This window comes from Aquila chrysaetos, chromosome 6 (assembly GCF_900496995.4).
Source record: "Aquila chrysaetos chrysaetos chromosome 6, bAquChr1.4, whole genome shotgun sequence".
NCBI classification, from domain to species: domain Eukaryota; kingdom Metazoa; phylum Chordata; class Aves; order Accipitriformes; family Accipitridae; genus Aquila; species Aquila chrysaetos.
Window position 1 is genome coordinate 39,995,970 of NC_044009.1, and position 18,156 is coordinate 40,014,125.

Here is an 18,156-nt window from a genome sequence, read left to right on the forward strand (position 1 = left end):
TTGAAAGGTTTCTACAAACACGGTGTCACATGTATGGAGCCATGCTTGCTGGCAGGTATGTCTCAAATATGGGCTTGTGTTTACTGTAGGAACTGGATCAAAGTTGTTTTGCTCTTTTACGTAATTAACTCAACCCAAAAGAAATATCCAGTTCAGTGATTTACTTAAGATAAGCAAGGCACTTGGGAAATGTAAGTGCTTCAGTGGAAATGATACATGGGAAAAAATGAGAGTCAAATTGCTCCATAGGTCTGTCATGTCTGCATTTCCGACATTTGTGTCAGAAGCTGGTTGCTGAAACATACCTCCCACTTCCCACCCTTTCAGGAGCATTTGCTTTTGTAATTGTTCAGTGCTCTATCATCCCTACTGCTGTTCCTTGTGCACCATCGTGTATAAATCTGTATTTTACACTTGGAGGCCTTAGACCGTGTACGTGCATGCTTGTGTGAGAAATGAGTACAGTCAGTGTTGCTTCAATATTTTTGTAAAGGATTAGCAAAAATTTTTCCCTTATTAGAAGTGAGATGATGGGAAGTTTTCAAAGGCAAAAATGGCAAACACCTAACTCCTATTAAAAATAAATGGGAATGAAGTGTCTGCCAATTAGGCCTGTGAAAACCTTTCTGGTGGTCTTTAACATTGAACCAAATTACATTGAAAACCAGATGGGAATGTGTTAAGGATGAAGTGATTGCTTGAGACAAAGTGCTGCCTGTTAGAGGTGGTCCCGAGTGAAGTTTTCAGTGTCTGTCTGTATATATGCAATGTATGTCATATTATGTTTACAGAGCACCTTTAGTAAAAAGTTCAATGCATTGGCTGTACAAATATTGCTATGTGCATTGCTTCCATTTAGTTTTCATATTTTGCAAGTGATGTTAAAAATTCATGCCCAGAGTCATCGTGTTTGGATATCTATCCTCTGGATTGCATGGGAAAGGTTAATAGTTACTTAACTTATTCATAGGGCTCCTAGAAGACAGTCTTGTGTCAAAATTTGAACCTCTAGGGTTGTAGCCTTTCAAAATAGGAAAGGAAGACTGGATTAGATTAAGAAACTGGTGACCTGTGAGAGAGATTAGAGCAGTTTCTTTCACAAATTGCAGGACAAGGGTTAAGGCATTGTACAGGGGTGCCCACCTGGACAGATCAGGGCAAGGACTTGAACTTGGGTCACATTTGTCACACAGTCACCATAGAGCACTGAGCCCTCCCTCTCTCTGCCCAAAGTCCAGTTAAAACCATCCTCAGGAAATGTTCCCACTTTGACAAAGTTTTCTTTAGGCAAAAATGTTTGACTTAGTCCTGGTTGTGTGGTGGCACACAAGCCCAGAAGCTCCAAAGAAGGTGCTGCGCAGCTAATTTCCATGACAGTCGGCATGCAAAGGTTACGTCTAAATAAATCAGAAGTGAGAGAAAGGAAGTATTATGTTTACCTAGGTCTCTGAGGTATAAAGATTAAGTGATTTACCCAAATCTTGGGAAGTTTGGGGTAGAGCTGAAAATCTGATCCCACATCTGCTACTTCCAATGTTGCACTTCAGATCTGCTCCTGGCTGCGAACTGCCAGTGTCCAACACCGTGATTTGGGCCAACACGGTTAAAGTTCTGTGGCAATTGTATACCTCGAGTGATGGGGGATTTGGCTGAAACCATTGCTCTGAGCCTAGCTGGCTCTTGGGCTGCCTGCTCCCTTAATCCCCAGCTGTGAAGCAGAAGAGGACTGGGGTCTCAGGGCTGCTCTGTGCAGTTCCCAGTTGCCCAGGCAGTGAGTAACTGCTGGAATATAAAGGCACTGATATAGTGCATATAAAATAATTTCTTAAACTATTGTCTGAGGGAAAAGGTTTATGCTGGTAAGGTCTTCGAGATCAGAAGTTTTCGCTACGGTGGAAGATGATTTGCTGCTATCTAATCTGCACTTGAAGCAGAGTAGCACAAAAATCATCAATGGAGCAGTAGGTCTTGGCTGTTTCTTTACAGCTGTACTTCTACTTCTCTGGATAAACTTGGTTGTTCACTGATGTTTGTTTTGCTGTAAAACAGATAAACAGATTCTGTTTGTGGAATGCTTTTATTATTGTTTTTGAGACTTTTACTTTGGCCTGGTTCCATTTATGAGGAAAGTCTGGTGGAGCAAAACCAGCCTGGCGGGGTAAAGGGGTCTTGAGCAAGATCCTGTGCTGAAGCTAAATTCTTGGCTATTGCTCAAGAGTCAAGTGTGAAATGTTAGATTGCCTAAGGTGTGATAGACTAGCCTATTTTTCCTTTTCTAGTAACTATAACATTTTTCTCCACTGTGGTATTTCACATCTATTTTCCTGTTCATTTAAGAAATGTGATGTGGGTAACCAAATTACCTGAGTTCGTTAATCTTCTCCAGCTTCTTATAGATCAGCATTGGCCAGTAAACTGCAAACATCATTCTGACTAGGGCTGATGGAAAAAAGTAAGTCCCTTCAAAAGCTTTGATAGATTTTATTTTTTTTTTTTTTAACCAAAGAAAAAAATTCAGAGCACTGCTACTTTCCTGGAAAGCCTGTAAGTTTTATTGGAAAAATCCCAAGCCAAAACATTTCAATAGGAAATGCACATATTTCTGTTCGGGTTTTCTCTCCTACCTCCCCCATTCTCAAGTCGCTAGACTCAAATTGTTCTTTTATATATATCTAAAAATGAAGTTTCCTACCAATGGGATGCTGTTAGCTTCTGTGCAAGCATTCTTAGAGGCATTAGATGTGGATTTCCAGAGCTCACATTAGCAACTATCTCAGTGTAGCGCAGAGCTCAATTAATGTGGCCATAAATTTGGAGCAGTTATGACCTCCATCTCTTCTTCTCCTCATCAAGAGTTATAAGCCTTTACTCTTCTAAACACAAGTATTTTTAAAATGTGCTTAATAAAGCTATTTTTGTTCCCTGGCCTTTTCTCAAGGTTTGATGCTGAATGAAAAATGGGCCACTCTCTAGGAACAGTACATTGTAATGGTTGCTTTGCTGCACAGGGATTTGTGAATTTTATGCTTGTGGTTACTTGGTTTTAACAAAGTTGGTCTCTCCGGGACCAGCGTTTGTAGAGTAAGCATAATGGGCACTTGTGACACAAGGAGAATTTATGACAAGAGTAAGAACCTGCTTATGGTTCTTGTAATAGCCTACGAGATTGTATACCATGACCTGCCTTTGAAATCACATCAGATGTGGACTAAACTCGAAAATATCCAGCTTACAGTAACCATACCTTCTACTTCTTCCCTATGATGTTACAGGAGAGAGAGAGGTGTATCATGTCTTCTGAGCGTTAATTTAATATTACAGCCTGTGCATCTAGGAGTGGTTGGCTACTTCCCAAGCTCTTTATGTGGGATGTAAATAGTTGCTTCTTGTTACCTTGATTCTATCCCATGACCAGAGACAAGATGACACTAAATAAGCAGCCTTGTTAAGGTACTAGCTAAGCTGTTAAGAACCATATTGGTCGTACTGACCAGACAATCACTCCAGGGAAAATTGTCTGGTGACTCCAATTTCCATCCCCTCTGATCTTAATATCCAGATTTTCCTTCTGTTTCTCATTCCTGTCCACAAGATCATTGCTTGTTAATCATGAAATGATGTCTCTATATACCCTGCAATTCTTCTCTCTTGGAAAAAGTGTTGCCACGTGGAATGTTTCCAAAGCTTTAATTTCCCCAAGGATTGCCAAAATATAACTTAATAAGAAAACAGAAATATAACAATATTTTGCTTTCCCTTTCAATCTAATTCTTTGTTGTTGTTGTTTATAAATCTAGAATTTTTAGTCCTGAGTCTCTCAACACATGTAGAAATTATTGCCAAAATGCAAATTTGCTGGATTAGAATGAGAATGGCATAAATTCAGTGGCAGACCACAGTGATCCACAGCAATCTGTGGACTAACTCATAAGGGTCTTGAAAATCCTGGAGAAAAGCAAGTTTATAATCAGTAGGCTTATGTTTGCTACATAGGCATCAGCAAATCAAAAATGTTAAAAAACCCACTGGAGTTTATTCTGTGCTGGAGCATAGGGCTGATGTCATCCTTTAAACAACCTTCTCACCAAATTTTCTATGATTCAGTGTTGCACGATGCTTTGTAATGGAAAATGCCCGGCTCCCGTAAAGACCCCAAATTCTGTTATATTTTAAAGCATATTTCTTGTGTATTACTGCCATGTTCTCAGTTGTTACAAAGTACTTATTAAAGTAAAATTCCTGAATGCCTCAAACTTTCTCCTAGGAATTTTTAACATTATAAAAGTAGCTCTTAAAAATTTTAGGTTTGGTGGCTAAAAAAAAAAAAAAAGTTGAAATAAATGTGCCAAGCCCCGGTTTGTTAAAAGACAAAGGAAAGTGTAATTCACATGTACGCTACCTGAGCTGCTTAAGGTGATGATTCTGGCATATCTTACGGCAAACCCATAAGACATGGCGATAGATCACTTTTCTTGCTGGTTTTAAATTGATTTACCAAGAGAAGAAGGAAAAAAAACAGAAACAAAAAAAAAGCCAAACTAGAACAAACACTATCTTCTTGCTTCCTGTAGCACTGTATATTTAAAACATCATTAGTTATATTCAACTGGGTCTTTTCCAGTATCACTCACAGAACATGGAAAGTCTCCAACTGACTTCACTAGGTTTTGGCTTGAGGCCTGATACCGAAAAGTGGACTGAGTGTCTGCCTGAGCACCGCTCAGCAGTGCTTGAGAAGAGGCAGCCTGAACTTCAAACAGTGCTGTGTCTGATGGCCCATCTACAGTCATGTCATGGGAAGCTGATTTACCAAGGGGACGAGTCATATCCTCGGCTCGGTTCTGCCCCATTTGTTGATTTTCAGCCCCTTTCCTCTTTGCAAGGACCATGTTTGCTGAATGTGGTATTTTAGGGCCATAGAAACCTTCAGAGCCTGTGTTCTTGAACACACTGAAAACGTTACCAATAATGGCGGCAAGCACCTACCGAGCCCTGGTGTATGGGGCGAGCACTGATTTATAAGGATGATAACTGTATGGTGCATATAAAGGTCTGCTCAAGTCATACTTTGCAGTAGAAGTGATCTAAGGATAATTGTTTTTATAGCCATCCTTACAAAGATTTTAGTGCCTTTAAACTTTTATTTGCTTAAACATAACAAAAGTTCAGTTGTAGTCATAGCTGTTTATTTTACAAGGCAGTTATAGGTGGATTTTGCTGCTGGTCAGGTTTGTAAAAAAAACACGTGCTTTACTGAAGGGAGGTAAAAATCATTCAAGGATCTCTGACAACCTTGACTATTGTATTGAACAGAATAGTTTTTTCTTGTTGGATTGTCCTTTCGTGTGTTTGTTCCTGTTAGCACAAAAAGGTTTTATGCAGCTTTATTATGAATGGGAGCTGATTCATAAATTCTGCTTAAATTGAGAAGAGCTTCATAGGAAATGCTTTCCAAAAAAAATTGATTTTGGTTTATTCAGTCATTAAAAAAAAAAGAAATTAAATTACAAAATATGCAGATGGTTTTAAGTCTTGGTGAATGACTGTCCAAAACTTTGGAATTTAGATTTCATTTTGTTAAACTTCCAAGATCTGTTGGCTGACTGGAGAGTTCCAGTGCTATGATGAAGCTGCAAATCTGTTCCAGTTGTATTTTCATGTGACTAACTTGCACAAAATATATGAAGCACCTTAATTCTGAAGTCAGTTAAATACCTTAACTAAATCTAAGGAAAATGAATGCACTTGGCTAATTTGAACAGTGGAGGGTTCCCCAAGTATATTTCAATGGAGAATCAGGTAGGAAAGAGTTAACAAGTCAAATTTGAGTCCTCTTTCCAGAGTGGTTGCTGCCTTAGATTATATGTGGCAAAACAATTAAAAGTCAGTATTACAGAACAGATTTCTATGTCCTCCAAAAGATAAATAGGTTCATTTCCAATAAATGATGTGAAAGAAGTTGAGCCCTCAGCTTGTTATTCATGTTACCTGTGGTCTTGCATGTTTAATCAGTTCTGCTGCTTTGCTTAGCAGTGATACAGATCCTACCATTATTTACAATCCTTCATTTGCAGTTCTGCATACAGCAAGCAACTTTTAATACGAACCTTATTTATTTATATACTTATTTATTTATGCCCACCCCACACGCCGTCTTACTCCTGAACATTTTGTGGAGAGAGGCAAACATTTCACCAAAAGGAAAACTGTTTTTACCCCTTTAGCCTTTCTTTGGAAGGAGATAAAAATGAAATCTAACTGGAGGAAAGTTCTATTGAAAGGGTGAGGAGAACAGAAAAAGATTCAATTATATTGTTTGGATCAAGATATTAGTATGTGAGATCCGGTTTCACATAGACTTCAAAAACAAACAAAGACAACTCCTTTTGAGCCTCCGGCGATGTGACTGGCTCCATAAGATCAGAGCTCAAATTTACATGGATCTGTATTAGTTCAGGTATGAAGAGTTTCATTTTGCTGATCTTTTGAAGCAAATTCCACATAGCAGCACAAGAAAGGGCTGCCACATCGGATTTGACACCCTCCAACTGTGCCTTATGCCAATGTTTTCGTTGGTTCCCTCCTTACAAAATAGCTCTTTGCCAGTTTTCTGAGGACTCCATCCTTTCTTTCTTTCTTTCCTTTTTTTTTTTTCTTCCCCCCCTGTTTGAGAATGGTTTAGTTTGGAATTGTTAAAGAATGTATAGAAATAGCCATGAAGTAGAGGGAAAGGAAGAGCTGGCTTGCAAAACCCCTCTATTTTAGTTGAAAAAATAACCCTATTGGAAAGTGATCTGTTGTTTTCTTTTGGTCTGTAAACAGTTCTTACTCTGTGCACATTTATTAGCAAAACATGGATATAATTAATAGCTTTTCCAATTGCTAAGGTCTGCACATGTAAAGTGTAAAATAAACTGAACTTTGCTCAGCTCCTGGCTTAGATTGCTTCTTAGGCTCTCCTAGGCTGAGCTCTGGCGTCAACCACCTCCTTTCCCCAGTTGTTTCAAGCTCCCTTGCACTGGCTTCAAGCTTCCTACCCTCTGGGCACGAGACAGTTCAGAGACATGTGGCTACATGCTCAGGACCTGTATGGGAATCCCTTCTTCGCATAAAGAACTGTAGAAACTGTCACTGGATACAAAAATTCCCATAGAGCTCTACATATGGATTAAGCTATGGCAGTACAAGATATGGCAGAAGGCAGCCAAAGCGATGGCAAACTGCCCAGTGCAGTCCTGGATGCCTCTGACTGCGTTGCTACCAACCAGCTCCTTGATCCCGGCGTACAGTCCTTGCGGTGGTGTCGCTTCTGTGTTCACTTACTCTGTAGATTGCGCGCAAGCAATCAAAATGTGACCCGATGTACCCAGCAAATTCAATTACTGTTAAAATAACACAGCTAAGGCAACATAGAGTGTTCTCTGTATTGCTGTTGCAGCTCAAAAGCTGCTCTGAGCAAATGGTAGTAACTGACAGCTCCTATATTATCCTATATATGGGCCATACCAGCCTCTTACAAGCTTCTTGTTTGAAAGATGGATAATATTCATAGTTACTCCCTGAATCCTGCAGCTTTGGTCCAAGAAGTAGCACTTAGTTTGCAGGCATGCTGCACTGTATCAGGATTAGCAGTTTTCATACTGTTTTTCAGATGCTCCTGCCACACAAGCCTTCCCTCAGTAGGTGGGAAGTGGTTTGTGATCTAAGGTTTGCAAAGAGAAACAAGCAGGGTGACTTCATGGCATTCGATACAGGCAGTTCCTACCCCCAAGAAATGATTGGTAAAATAGCCACACTTGCAATGAACATCTTGATTTATAGGTGAACTCTTAATGATTTAAAGTTTGGAAGGGGCGAGGTGGGTTGCACACGTGTTGGTTCTTAGGTCTTCGTTTGTGAGGCTTTGAAGTTGGAGTCCGTTTAGAAATTCTCTGCAAATTTTAGAAATAACATTTCTCTGAAAACGTAACACAAAATCTGGTGGCATATGGTTGTATTTAGGTGACTAATACTCGCTTGGGGCCACCTTCTTAATTTACTGCTGGCTTCACCATTCATGAGTAATGCATCCACTCCTAGCTCATGCCAATAAAGCTTTATGCCACCACACGTATAATATTTCACTGCATGTATTGCCTTCCCCATTGCTACGGCACTTATGTGGTTTGTGTTAACAAATAATCACCAAAATGAATAGCACGGTAAAATTATATAACTTGTAATTAGCTTTAACAATTAAAAAGCCTAAAAGCAGACTTTGTAAGCCAAGACTCCAAAGATAGCATTATGTCAAGGAGTTAATTTTCAGATCACAGTAACAGCATGTAAAAACACCCTGCGATGAAAAGAGTCATTCTGCAAGAAATGCTTTAAAAATAAGGTGATGAGGGTGTGTTGTTTTTTTTTTTTTTTAAGAATGGGTATCTGATTAGTTGGACCATAGCAAAATATTTACTTTTCTCTCTGTTAAGTCATGAATCTTGCCAATGTCAAATTTATTATAAATCATCCTAGATTCTGGATAGCAGCATGAACAATGCCATGAAACACTCCAGTGCCTCCTTTCCCTCACATCCTGGATTTGGTTGCTTTCAACAAAAACCTCTCCAGGCTGTTTTAAGTGACTTGTACATATGGGAGAGTCTCATCTGCCTCTGAGACTTGGTTGTCAAATTTTTTACAGATGATGTAAACTGGCACATCATCATGTTCCTGGGATGGGGACGAAAGCTAAAATAGTTTTTGTTGTTGTGTTGTTTGGTTTAATTTTTTTTTTCCCCCCCAAGTCAGCACTGGGGAGATGAGTGTTTTCCAGAATGTAAACTGGAGAATCAGATCATGGACCAAGATATGGGAACTGGGAGCTATTTTTAGTGAGAACAGGTTCATGAGTGGAAGAAGGGGAGATTAAAGCTGTCAAAGAGAAGAAACTCACCTGTCCCCCATGCGCAGTGTGCTCTTGCCCTGGCTCCATCAGTTCACCCTATGTAAGCGTCATTCATGATGGGGTCACAGAGTTATTCTTTTAGTTGTCTGGAAGCTGTAGGTCACAGGAAGAACATCTCTTAAAGATCTGACAAAATATTTTAGACAGAAGACATCATTTTTTAATTCTTCAAAAGACAAGTTAAATGTATTCATTGCATAAGAAATCTATAATTTAACAGCAGCTGTGCAGCAGCCTTTCCATGCTATAGTGCAGTCTACTATATTGATGATTTCAAATATTTATACCATCATCCCACATTCATGAAAAATATTTAAATTAAACATGCATAGGAACAGATGCCATTCTGTTCTGGCAAGAAAACCTAGTCATAAACTTCTGCTTATGAAATGTTATTTCACTTGACCCCTATCAGTAGGAACTCAGGAAAATTAAACTGGGAAAGGAGAAATATTGTGTGTAAGCTCTTCTCTCGGTGAAACCTTTGAGTGGGTATGTGAAGACAAGATGCTTCCATTAATAGCAGAACACAGTTTGATTTGATAAGGTGAAGCTCACTGCTTTAACTTCTAATGCAAGAGTCAGTGCCCAGTTAAAAGTTTCTTTTCACCTACAGAAGGCTCTTGTTAAAGAAGCTTTCTGGACCAAATAGCAAGTTATTCATTTTAGTAGGGAGTGCTTCTATTAATTGTTAGAGATGATCTAAAGTAACTACGTTTAGTTACGTACTAAAATGCACAACTTTACTTTTGTTCTTGCTATACTAAAAAAATCCAGAGAGAGATTGTTTCTTACTAATTCTAACTAATGCGATGTTATGAAGTAGCAAGAAGGGAAAGGAAATGTCATGTAAAGATTGCAGGCTAAGGATGTCATCAACCCCAATCTATTCATGTTCAGCATTTACGTCTCTCTGCGTGTAGTCCATATAGGACTATATATGCATTTGACTAGCATATTTGTAGCAAGGTCTGAGCAAACAATTGATTCTATCTATTGTATCTAATCTATCTTGGCATTTATACAATCCTTTGAATCCTCTTATCTGATGGAAGTTAGAAAAATAAGCGGGTGATTTCATGGTTCTCTCCACTTCTAATAGATCCTGTTTGAGATGTTAGTCTTGGATTTTCTTCTTTTGGCCTCGCATTTCAGCAGTGTTACCAGATTTTTATTGCGTATGTCCACCCTTCCCCCTCCCCAGCTGACGTAAAAAAATTGTGGAACTTAATAACACTACAATAGTTATAAAGTATGTTATTTGTTATCTTACTCCTCCCGGTTTAGTCTGCAAAAGTTTTGGGGAAAGGGGAGTTTTGGATTTATACACTAGCTCTGCTTTTCCATACGATACTGTCCTGGGATTCAGAGCTGGACCGATAGAAAGGTTTGATCATTCCAGGGGTTGAAACGATCTCACGATACTGAGCAGCGACAATGAACCAGCATTGTAAAAACAACACACATTACGTCAGTCCAGAGCACAAACAGAGTTCTGCCGTGGTTTAAATGAGAGTCTCATGAGGAAAGGACTCTTTTTGCTTGTGAAGGGAGGTCTGTTAGCCCTATTGGGAGGCAGCTGTGGGCAGCTCAGTATCGCAACATTTTGGCCAAAATCACTGAGAGAAAAGTTGTGTTGGGAATAAGTATTGTAAAAATGACTGTATGTGCCTGAGAGCGTGAGGTGCAGTAGATTCCCCAGTTGACAGAAACCCAAATAAGTTATAAGACCTTGCATTTTATGAATTAATGAAGCTCAGCCTGTTAGTTGGGTACAATTTGACTTATTCTGCTGACTATACAGTACGTTTTCTGGTAGCTTTTTCCTCCCTCATTTTTATTAATGTTATACTAGCTAAGAAATTATATTTAAATCAGCAAGAATAGCAAGATTTCAGGATTAGGAAGTCATCAGTTTCTCTCCCCACCCCCCGCCCAGTGTTTTCTGTGAAATGGCAAAAGCAAAGACAGAAGGCGCAAGAGCCGGCTGGTGATGTGATAAGAGGGTACCTTCATTTTTGTACTCAAAGCAGTGTACAAACACTATTCCTTTCATGGCCTCTTTACTTGCCTTTAAACTTGATACTGTGCAAGTCGGAAGTAACAGCCATGCACAGCAAACCAAGATGCCTAACCTGGGCTATGCAGACAAAGGCTAACCCAACTCCCACCATGTTCTTACTTCTCTGCTCTTTTGTCACTGTCCTCAAAGGGCTGTACAAAAAAAAAAAAAAAAAAAAAAAAAAAAACAAACCAAAAAAACAAACCAATTCTGGCCTTCATTGTTTGAGAACAGAAGATTTGCCAGTTTATGAAGAAACAGGAACAAGAGTTAATAGACCTGGGTTTAAATTTTAACTCATCTACTGAATTGTAGCGTGAGGTTTTTTTACAAGTTGCTTAATTCTGATTTTTTCAGAAATAGGTAAATTCTCAACTGCTCTCTGGGACCTGAGAGGGAAGGAAATCTAGTCTTGATAGCAAAGACTCAGTAGGAAGAGATTTAATTCCTCCAATAGACATATTTAGTTTATAGTCATAACCTACTTAAGAATTTAATATTTGTTTGAGTATTTGTGATATATTTACAACATGTTTTTAGAATAGGTAACATAAACAGTCTGGGGCTGTATTCTTTTCCTTTTCATATCATCTTTTCTGCTGCCACTTAACTTCCTATCTACCCCCTTCCAAAAAAAAGAAACAAAAAAAACTCCTAGATTTTGAAAGTTGCCAGGATGTCACAATGGAAGAATGAAAGGTCTTTCCAGTAATGTTTTTGGGCATTTTGGGAACAAAACAGTCAATGATTAAAGAATTTAAAATAATAATTAAAAAAAAAAAATCTACCAAGAAATCTTGCCCTAAGGCAATGTTGGCTAGAATTTCTGCACATGTAATATAGTTTACAAAACAGCAAAGTATTTACCATAATAAGTTATGTTTTTATTAGGGTCAAAGAAAGTAGACCGTATTTTCTACGGACTACCCTTGGAACATTTGTTTTGTGCATCGTCACGTTGTTTTAATATAGCAACTCTGATGTATTATTAGTGTAAATTCTTTGCATTTAAGTAGTAAGTGGATCAGTTGGACTGCATATTTATAGAAGGTCCTGGATTGATAGTCTTAAAAGCCTATAAACCTGCTTACATATAGTTTACACACAGTACAGTTAGAGCACAGGCAATGCAGCAATCTTCTCATCAGAAAATACCATGGTTAAGGGAATGAGTTGCTTGGGCTCCTGGTCCAGCCGTGGGCTCTCCAAAAAGTGTCAGAAGGGTGACTTGCTAAAGGCCTCTGAATGATGGACAGGACCTGCTCTGGGACCTTCCAAAGTACTTGTAAGCTAAGCAGTCGTGGGAAAATGCTATTAAGATGCAGATAGTATCTTTATAGCTATTTGCATCAATGGAAATTAATAAACTATCATAACTCTTAAGGGTGGGTAGATTGGCTGAAAATGTGCCTTCAGCCATACCAGTGGCAATCTGCAATAATTGCATCAGTTATGACAGAGTTGCTACAGGTTTCAAGAAAAGTAACTGAGGAAAGAATTGGCTTTATCTCTGGTCTTTTGATAAGTGGTATTTTACTAATATAATGTGTACACACCAATATCCTGTGAAATTCCTGCACGTCACCAGCGGTTTTTATTCGTGCCCATTAAAATGCATTACAGTGTGGAGGTTGCTGAAATGTAAATTAAAGGCTACGGCGCTCATAGTTTAACAGCTGCCATGTAGATTGACAGCCTTTGTGTGCCCAGCTGGCAGTGTCAGGTTAGTGGGTCTCTAGTCACAACATTAATCAGCTTTATTAGTGCCACTAATACCAATTTGTAAGCAGACTGCAAGGATCAGACGGCCCAGCTGTCAGGCACTGCACATAGATTATTACAGGATTTCTTTTTATTGTTTAAGATTGGAATTATAATTTAATTAGGGAATTTAACTATTTTTTACACCCGCTGAAAACTAGCAAAGATTTAATAAAAAAAAAGTTAACTTCTTTACCTTGCCATTCTACTATCTTTTCTACTCCCCGTTCCCCATCCTCCCCACCTCCACCCCAGCATGCACGGGAGAGAAAATGAATTCGCTTCACAAAACCTGTTGTAGCGTATCACTTGCTGAGATGAAGAACTTCTTACACTACAGCAACAGCTCATATTGTGCTAGTCAGGATTTCCAACTGATTTCAACAGATTTTCCTTACCGCGTTGATGTGATATACCCAGTGCATTGGAGGACCAAGGAATACAGAGATTGTGTTTATAATTTGCTCAAAAAAAACCTGCTAGCTGCCTGCCTGGTTCCTACTTTCTTCATAGTAATTACTAATTTTCAATCAAAACGTGTGTGTAAGCTGCACAAATCTGAGGACTCTACTAAATTAGGGTAATGTTGTACAGTAAATTCTGATTCAAGAAAAGCGGAGCAAAGTTGAATACATGGACATCTCTTAAATCTTCCTCTTCTTTTTGGTGTGGGACCTCTTGTCCTTATTACATTACACATCAGTTTCAACTCAGTTTTAATTAATGATTTTAAATTAGGCTAAGAGGATATTAGCTTGCAAAGCCTAGCAATGAAGAATGGATGTTGTGGCTCAGACACAACCTTCCAAAATCTCTACGGCTCACATCTTATAACACTTTCATGTCGGCCATACAGATTACATTTCCTGCAACACTAAAGCAGCTTTTCTAGTGGGTCAGAAACATGATAGGTTTATCCTTCAGTGTGGCCTGAAAATAAAACTGAGGAGGGAAAAAATGCCCTTAGCATCTACTTAATGCATTGAAATAAGGGAATGTAAAAATGAGATTTCATGGACTTTAGGAGACTTATGCAGGAGATATTTTTGAGGAGTGTCACAGAGCTTTTCTGATGCCCCAAAATGCAGGGAAAAGGGAATTCCAGCTGAGGGGTCTCTGTGCCCCACAGTCTTTTACCTGGATCTGCTCTGCAGACCATGCAGCAGTAGGGTCCATGCCTCTGGTGCGTGGCCCTACCAGGATGGCTGCAGAAATGGGCAGGCTCTGCAGGGCTGTGACTTTTATGCTACTGGCTGTCCTCTGTGGTAGGGCGAGTCCCATGTCCCACATGGAAAGCTAATGGGACATGCTATTTCTTGATTTGTCAAACTTCTGTATATCCCAAAAACCAGCCAGCACTGAAACACATGTGAAGAGGTTATATGCAGCTGATACACATGTCCGATTGAACGCTCTGTTTATCTCGTATATTGTCCTTGCTGGGCAGGAGTAGAAATACAGTTTCTCTTTACAAAGATTCTGGTTTTAACATATGAATCCTGACAACTAAAGTACCAGATAAAATCTAATCCCATATTTTTAAGCCCAAGTGCCATGATTATGAAGTTCAGAAGAAAAATGGGACAAATTCAATTGACTTCTTTTAGTTAAGGTTTTTGATTTGTAAGGGGGCATACTGGAATTTGGGGCAATTTCTAGATCTGAGTAGCAGGCCCAGACAGGAAGTCTGGAGTAATTTTTAAACATAAGGAAAGAATAAAACCGCAATATGTGAAGACTAAAAAAATGAAAGACTTCTCGTGATGAACAGTAACAGTGACCTGATGGACCTCAGATGACCGGGGCAGTAAGAAGATGGCCAAGAACGGCTGTCCTGTTACACAACAGAGGCAAGTTATTAGCAGATGAAGTTGCAAAGATTACAGTGCTTACTGCTCTCTGGCAGTAAGCCACTTCTTCGCTAAAAGTGCCAACTTGGTCAGTGTCACCATAAGTAATCCCAGTGACACAAGGGCAAGACCTCATCTTCCAATCAGAAAAAATCTGGAGAATACTTAAATAGGGGCTGCTTATGGATACTTCCGAGAATTTACAGGTAGTGGGAAAAGTACTAGACCGCTGGAAAAAGGAAACCTAGTGCATATATTTAAAGAAGGAAAAGGATAATAGACATGGTGCAGCTTAACTTCATTTCTTCAGAAAATACTGGAACAAAAAATTGAGGAGATGATGCATATACATGTGGAAGCAAACAAAGACCACAGACTTATCAACAGCAGATCATATCAAATATGTTTAACTTTCTCCTGTAACAGAACAATATACCTTTTGAACAGGAGGGAAATGATATTCATCACATCTATTGACTTAGGGTTTTGATACTGTTTCACAGTACTTTCTCATAAGCTAACTGCAGAAGCGTATTTCTGAAGAAACCACTGTGAACTGGGTGCCGCTTTGACTGGAAAACTGTAATTGCAGATTATAGGAAAGAGGGACCAGAGGACACCAGGCAGAATGGTCACAGATCCAGAGACCATGATATGGAAGAGAAGAATGAATGAATGGTCTGTGGAAGAGGAGACTGAGGGAAGACAAAGTAATCTTTAAATACATAAAAGGGAGAAAATAAACTGTTTACTTTGCGTAAGACAAAAAGTAATAGGTTCAAATTGCAAGGGGAGGTTAGTCATTAGGAAAAAAAAAAAAACTTTATAACGGTAAGAATAGTCAAGACTTGTTGGGGAGACTAGGAAGCCTTCGATATTGGAAGGCTTTACGAACAAGTTGGGTGAGCATATGTCAAAATGACGCAAGCATTGCTGATCTTGTGTTTGGACAGAGAGGTGAGCTAGATTTCTCTTGAGGCCTCTTCCAGCTGCCTTCTCCTATAAAATTTGATTCTGTAACATCAGCAACATAATGCATGAGCTGGCTCTGGGCCTTGCCTTGCCGATATCATCAGCAAGTGCTGCTTGGTGGAAAATAGCACAGGTTGTCTCGGGGCCAAGAAGCCAGCGTACTCACTGCCATGCCCCGGGGACCTGATCCACTTGGTGTCTAGCTAGTCCCAGCCCCACTCCAGCTTGTTTGCCTGTGTGTCCTTCTCACAGCAGTTCTCAGCTGGAGGACCGAGGCACCTCCATGTCTCACCTTTAGTAAGGAGGAGGGATGCACCTGGACAGCATGCTTAGCTCTGTCAGTCTAGGCAGAACTTCAGAAGAGCATCCTTATGGACCAAGGTGGGCACTGAGGCACGGGATCCCACAATGGCTACAGTGGAGGAGATGGCCCATGAGTAGAAATATTCCTGCTGTTACTGAAATAGTGGCTGATAAATTGCCTAGAAATGGTGCAGGATCAGAAACAAGTATGCTTCTAGGCAGTAGAAGTGCAGGATTCAAAAACCTGAAACTATCAAAGACATTAAAACTGTAAAGACTGCAGAGCCCTTCTACAAACTAGTCAGGCTGAATGAAAGGTCATCAGATTTTTACAAGCTCCTCTAGCTAAGGTGTACCTATGCCAAGTTTTCTTTTGAATTCAAGTATTTACAGGTAAACTTCTCAAACTCAAAAAACTCATTCTAAAATAAACATGTAGTTCATTAAGTGTGTGTGTTCAATATTTGATGGGCTTAAATATTTTATAGCAATCTTGCAGAAACAGAGAAAAGTTACTAGAACATATATGTACTAATTATAATCCCCCTAGAAATTTTGTCAGGTTTATTAACCTTATGGAAACTCAGATAAGTTGACCGTTTTAATTAAATGTAAACAACTTTGTAATAACAACCCTGACATCTCTTCCCAGAGAGTGATCCTAGAGGCCCAGTGCACTTAGAAATACCAAGGAGTTGCATTACAACCTGCTGAGACACTGCTGTACTGTCAAAATGATGTGGCAGTGAGCGCATTTTGAACAGTCCTAACCCGATGTTCTGAGTCTCAGTCAGCTTTAAAAATGTATTGTTTCCTTCCAGCTTTATTAGTTTTTCATCTCTGTGTAAAGGGTAAACTTTCCAAGGTCTAGAAATTTAATTCAAAGTTTTATACTTCTTAGTCCTGAAATCAATATATATCAATAGAATAGAGGCATTTTGGTTATCTAAACTTGCTGTTTTTATGGGATGATGGTCCTGACTCTCTCAGGTGCACTGACGAGTCCCAGGGTCTGGGCGGTGTGAGTTTGCATTTTCTTTCGCTGCAGTTTGCAGAAGTTATGACCATGCGCAGCATGGGTCCCTCTGCAGTCAGGGAGATCAGTATGTGGAAAATTATCAGTCAGCAGTAGGGACAGAAGTTAGAAGTTAATCTATTTCTGCTCATATCATCAAGAAGACAATCTGCACATCTTGCATGACTACTGCAGATGATGTATTGTGGTGAGGACATGGGAGTGAAGATTGTCTTTGTAGGCACATCTTGCCCTGTGCTTCCATGCACGGCTTTCAGCATGGAAGGGCTAGAGAGTTAGCGCATAGTTATCCTATAGCATAAGTTGGGGTTTTTGTGAGTAAAGAGCTGGTCTTTCCTGGGTGCTGAACCTGGCTCTCACGTCTGTTCTTTAAATTATAGGAACATAGAGTGGTTCGGGTTGGAAGGGACCTTAAAGATCATCCAGCTCCAACCCCCCTGCCACGGGCAGGGACACCTTCCACTAGACCAGGTTGCTCAAAGCCCCATCCAACCTGGCCTTGAACACTGCCAGGGGTGGGGCACCCGCAACCTCTCTGGGCATCCTCTTCCATTGCCTCACCACCCTCACAGTGAAGAACTTCTTCCTTACATCTAAGGTACATCTACCCTCTTTCAGTTTAAAGCCACTACCCCTTGTCCTATCACTACATGCCCTTGTAAAAAATCCCTCTCCAGCTTTCTTGTAGGCCCCCTTTAGGTGCTGGAAGGATGCTCTATTGCCCTTTCTTTGATTTGCCTCCTTTGGGCCAGCCAGAAACAATTTTAACAAGCATACTTATCATCAAGTAAGAAATATGTTTTATGTATCTCTGCCAGAAACTGAGAGGGGTCAGTTATGTAAATTATGTACTAACATACATTATACGCTTGGTACTTAGCAGGAGTGTTTGAAGCAGTTCAGGGTTTGCTAACCAATGATTTGGGGAGTTGTGGGAGTGGAGGGATTTGTTCATTCAGACAAAGCCAAAAAAAAAAGATTAAAAAAAAAAAAAAAAGCTCACACTCAACCAAGCAAGCAACACCAAGGCTACCTCCTCCGTAAACGGGGGCAGCCCTTTTGACAGCCAGAGGCTGGGGTCCTGCTCTTTGAAACTGGCTGGAGAGCCGCCACTGAGACTTGTGAAGAGCAGCCAAGAAGCAGGTCAATGCAGCAGCTCCTGCAAGGGGAGAGCTGGAGGACGAAGCATATCGATCCTCTCTTCTGTGCTGAGGGAAAAGCCCCA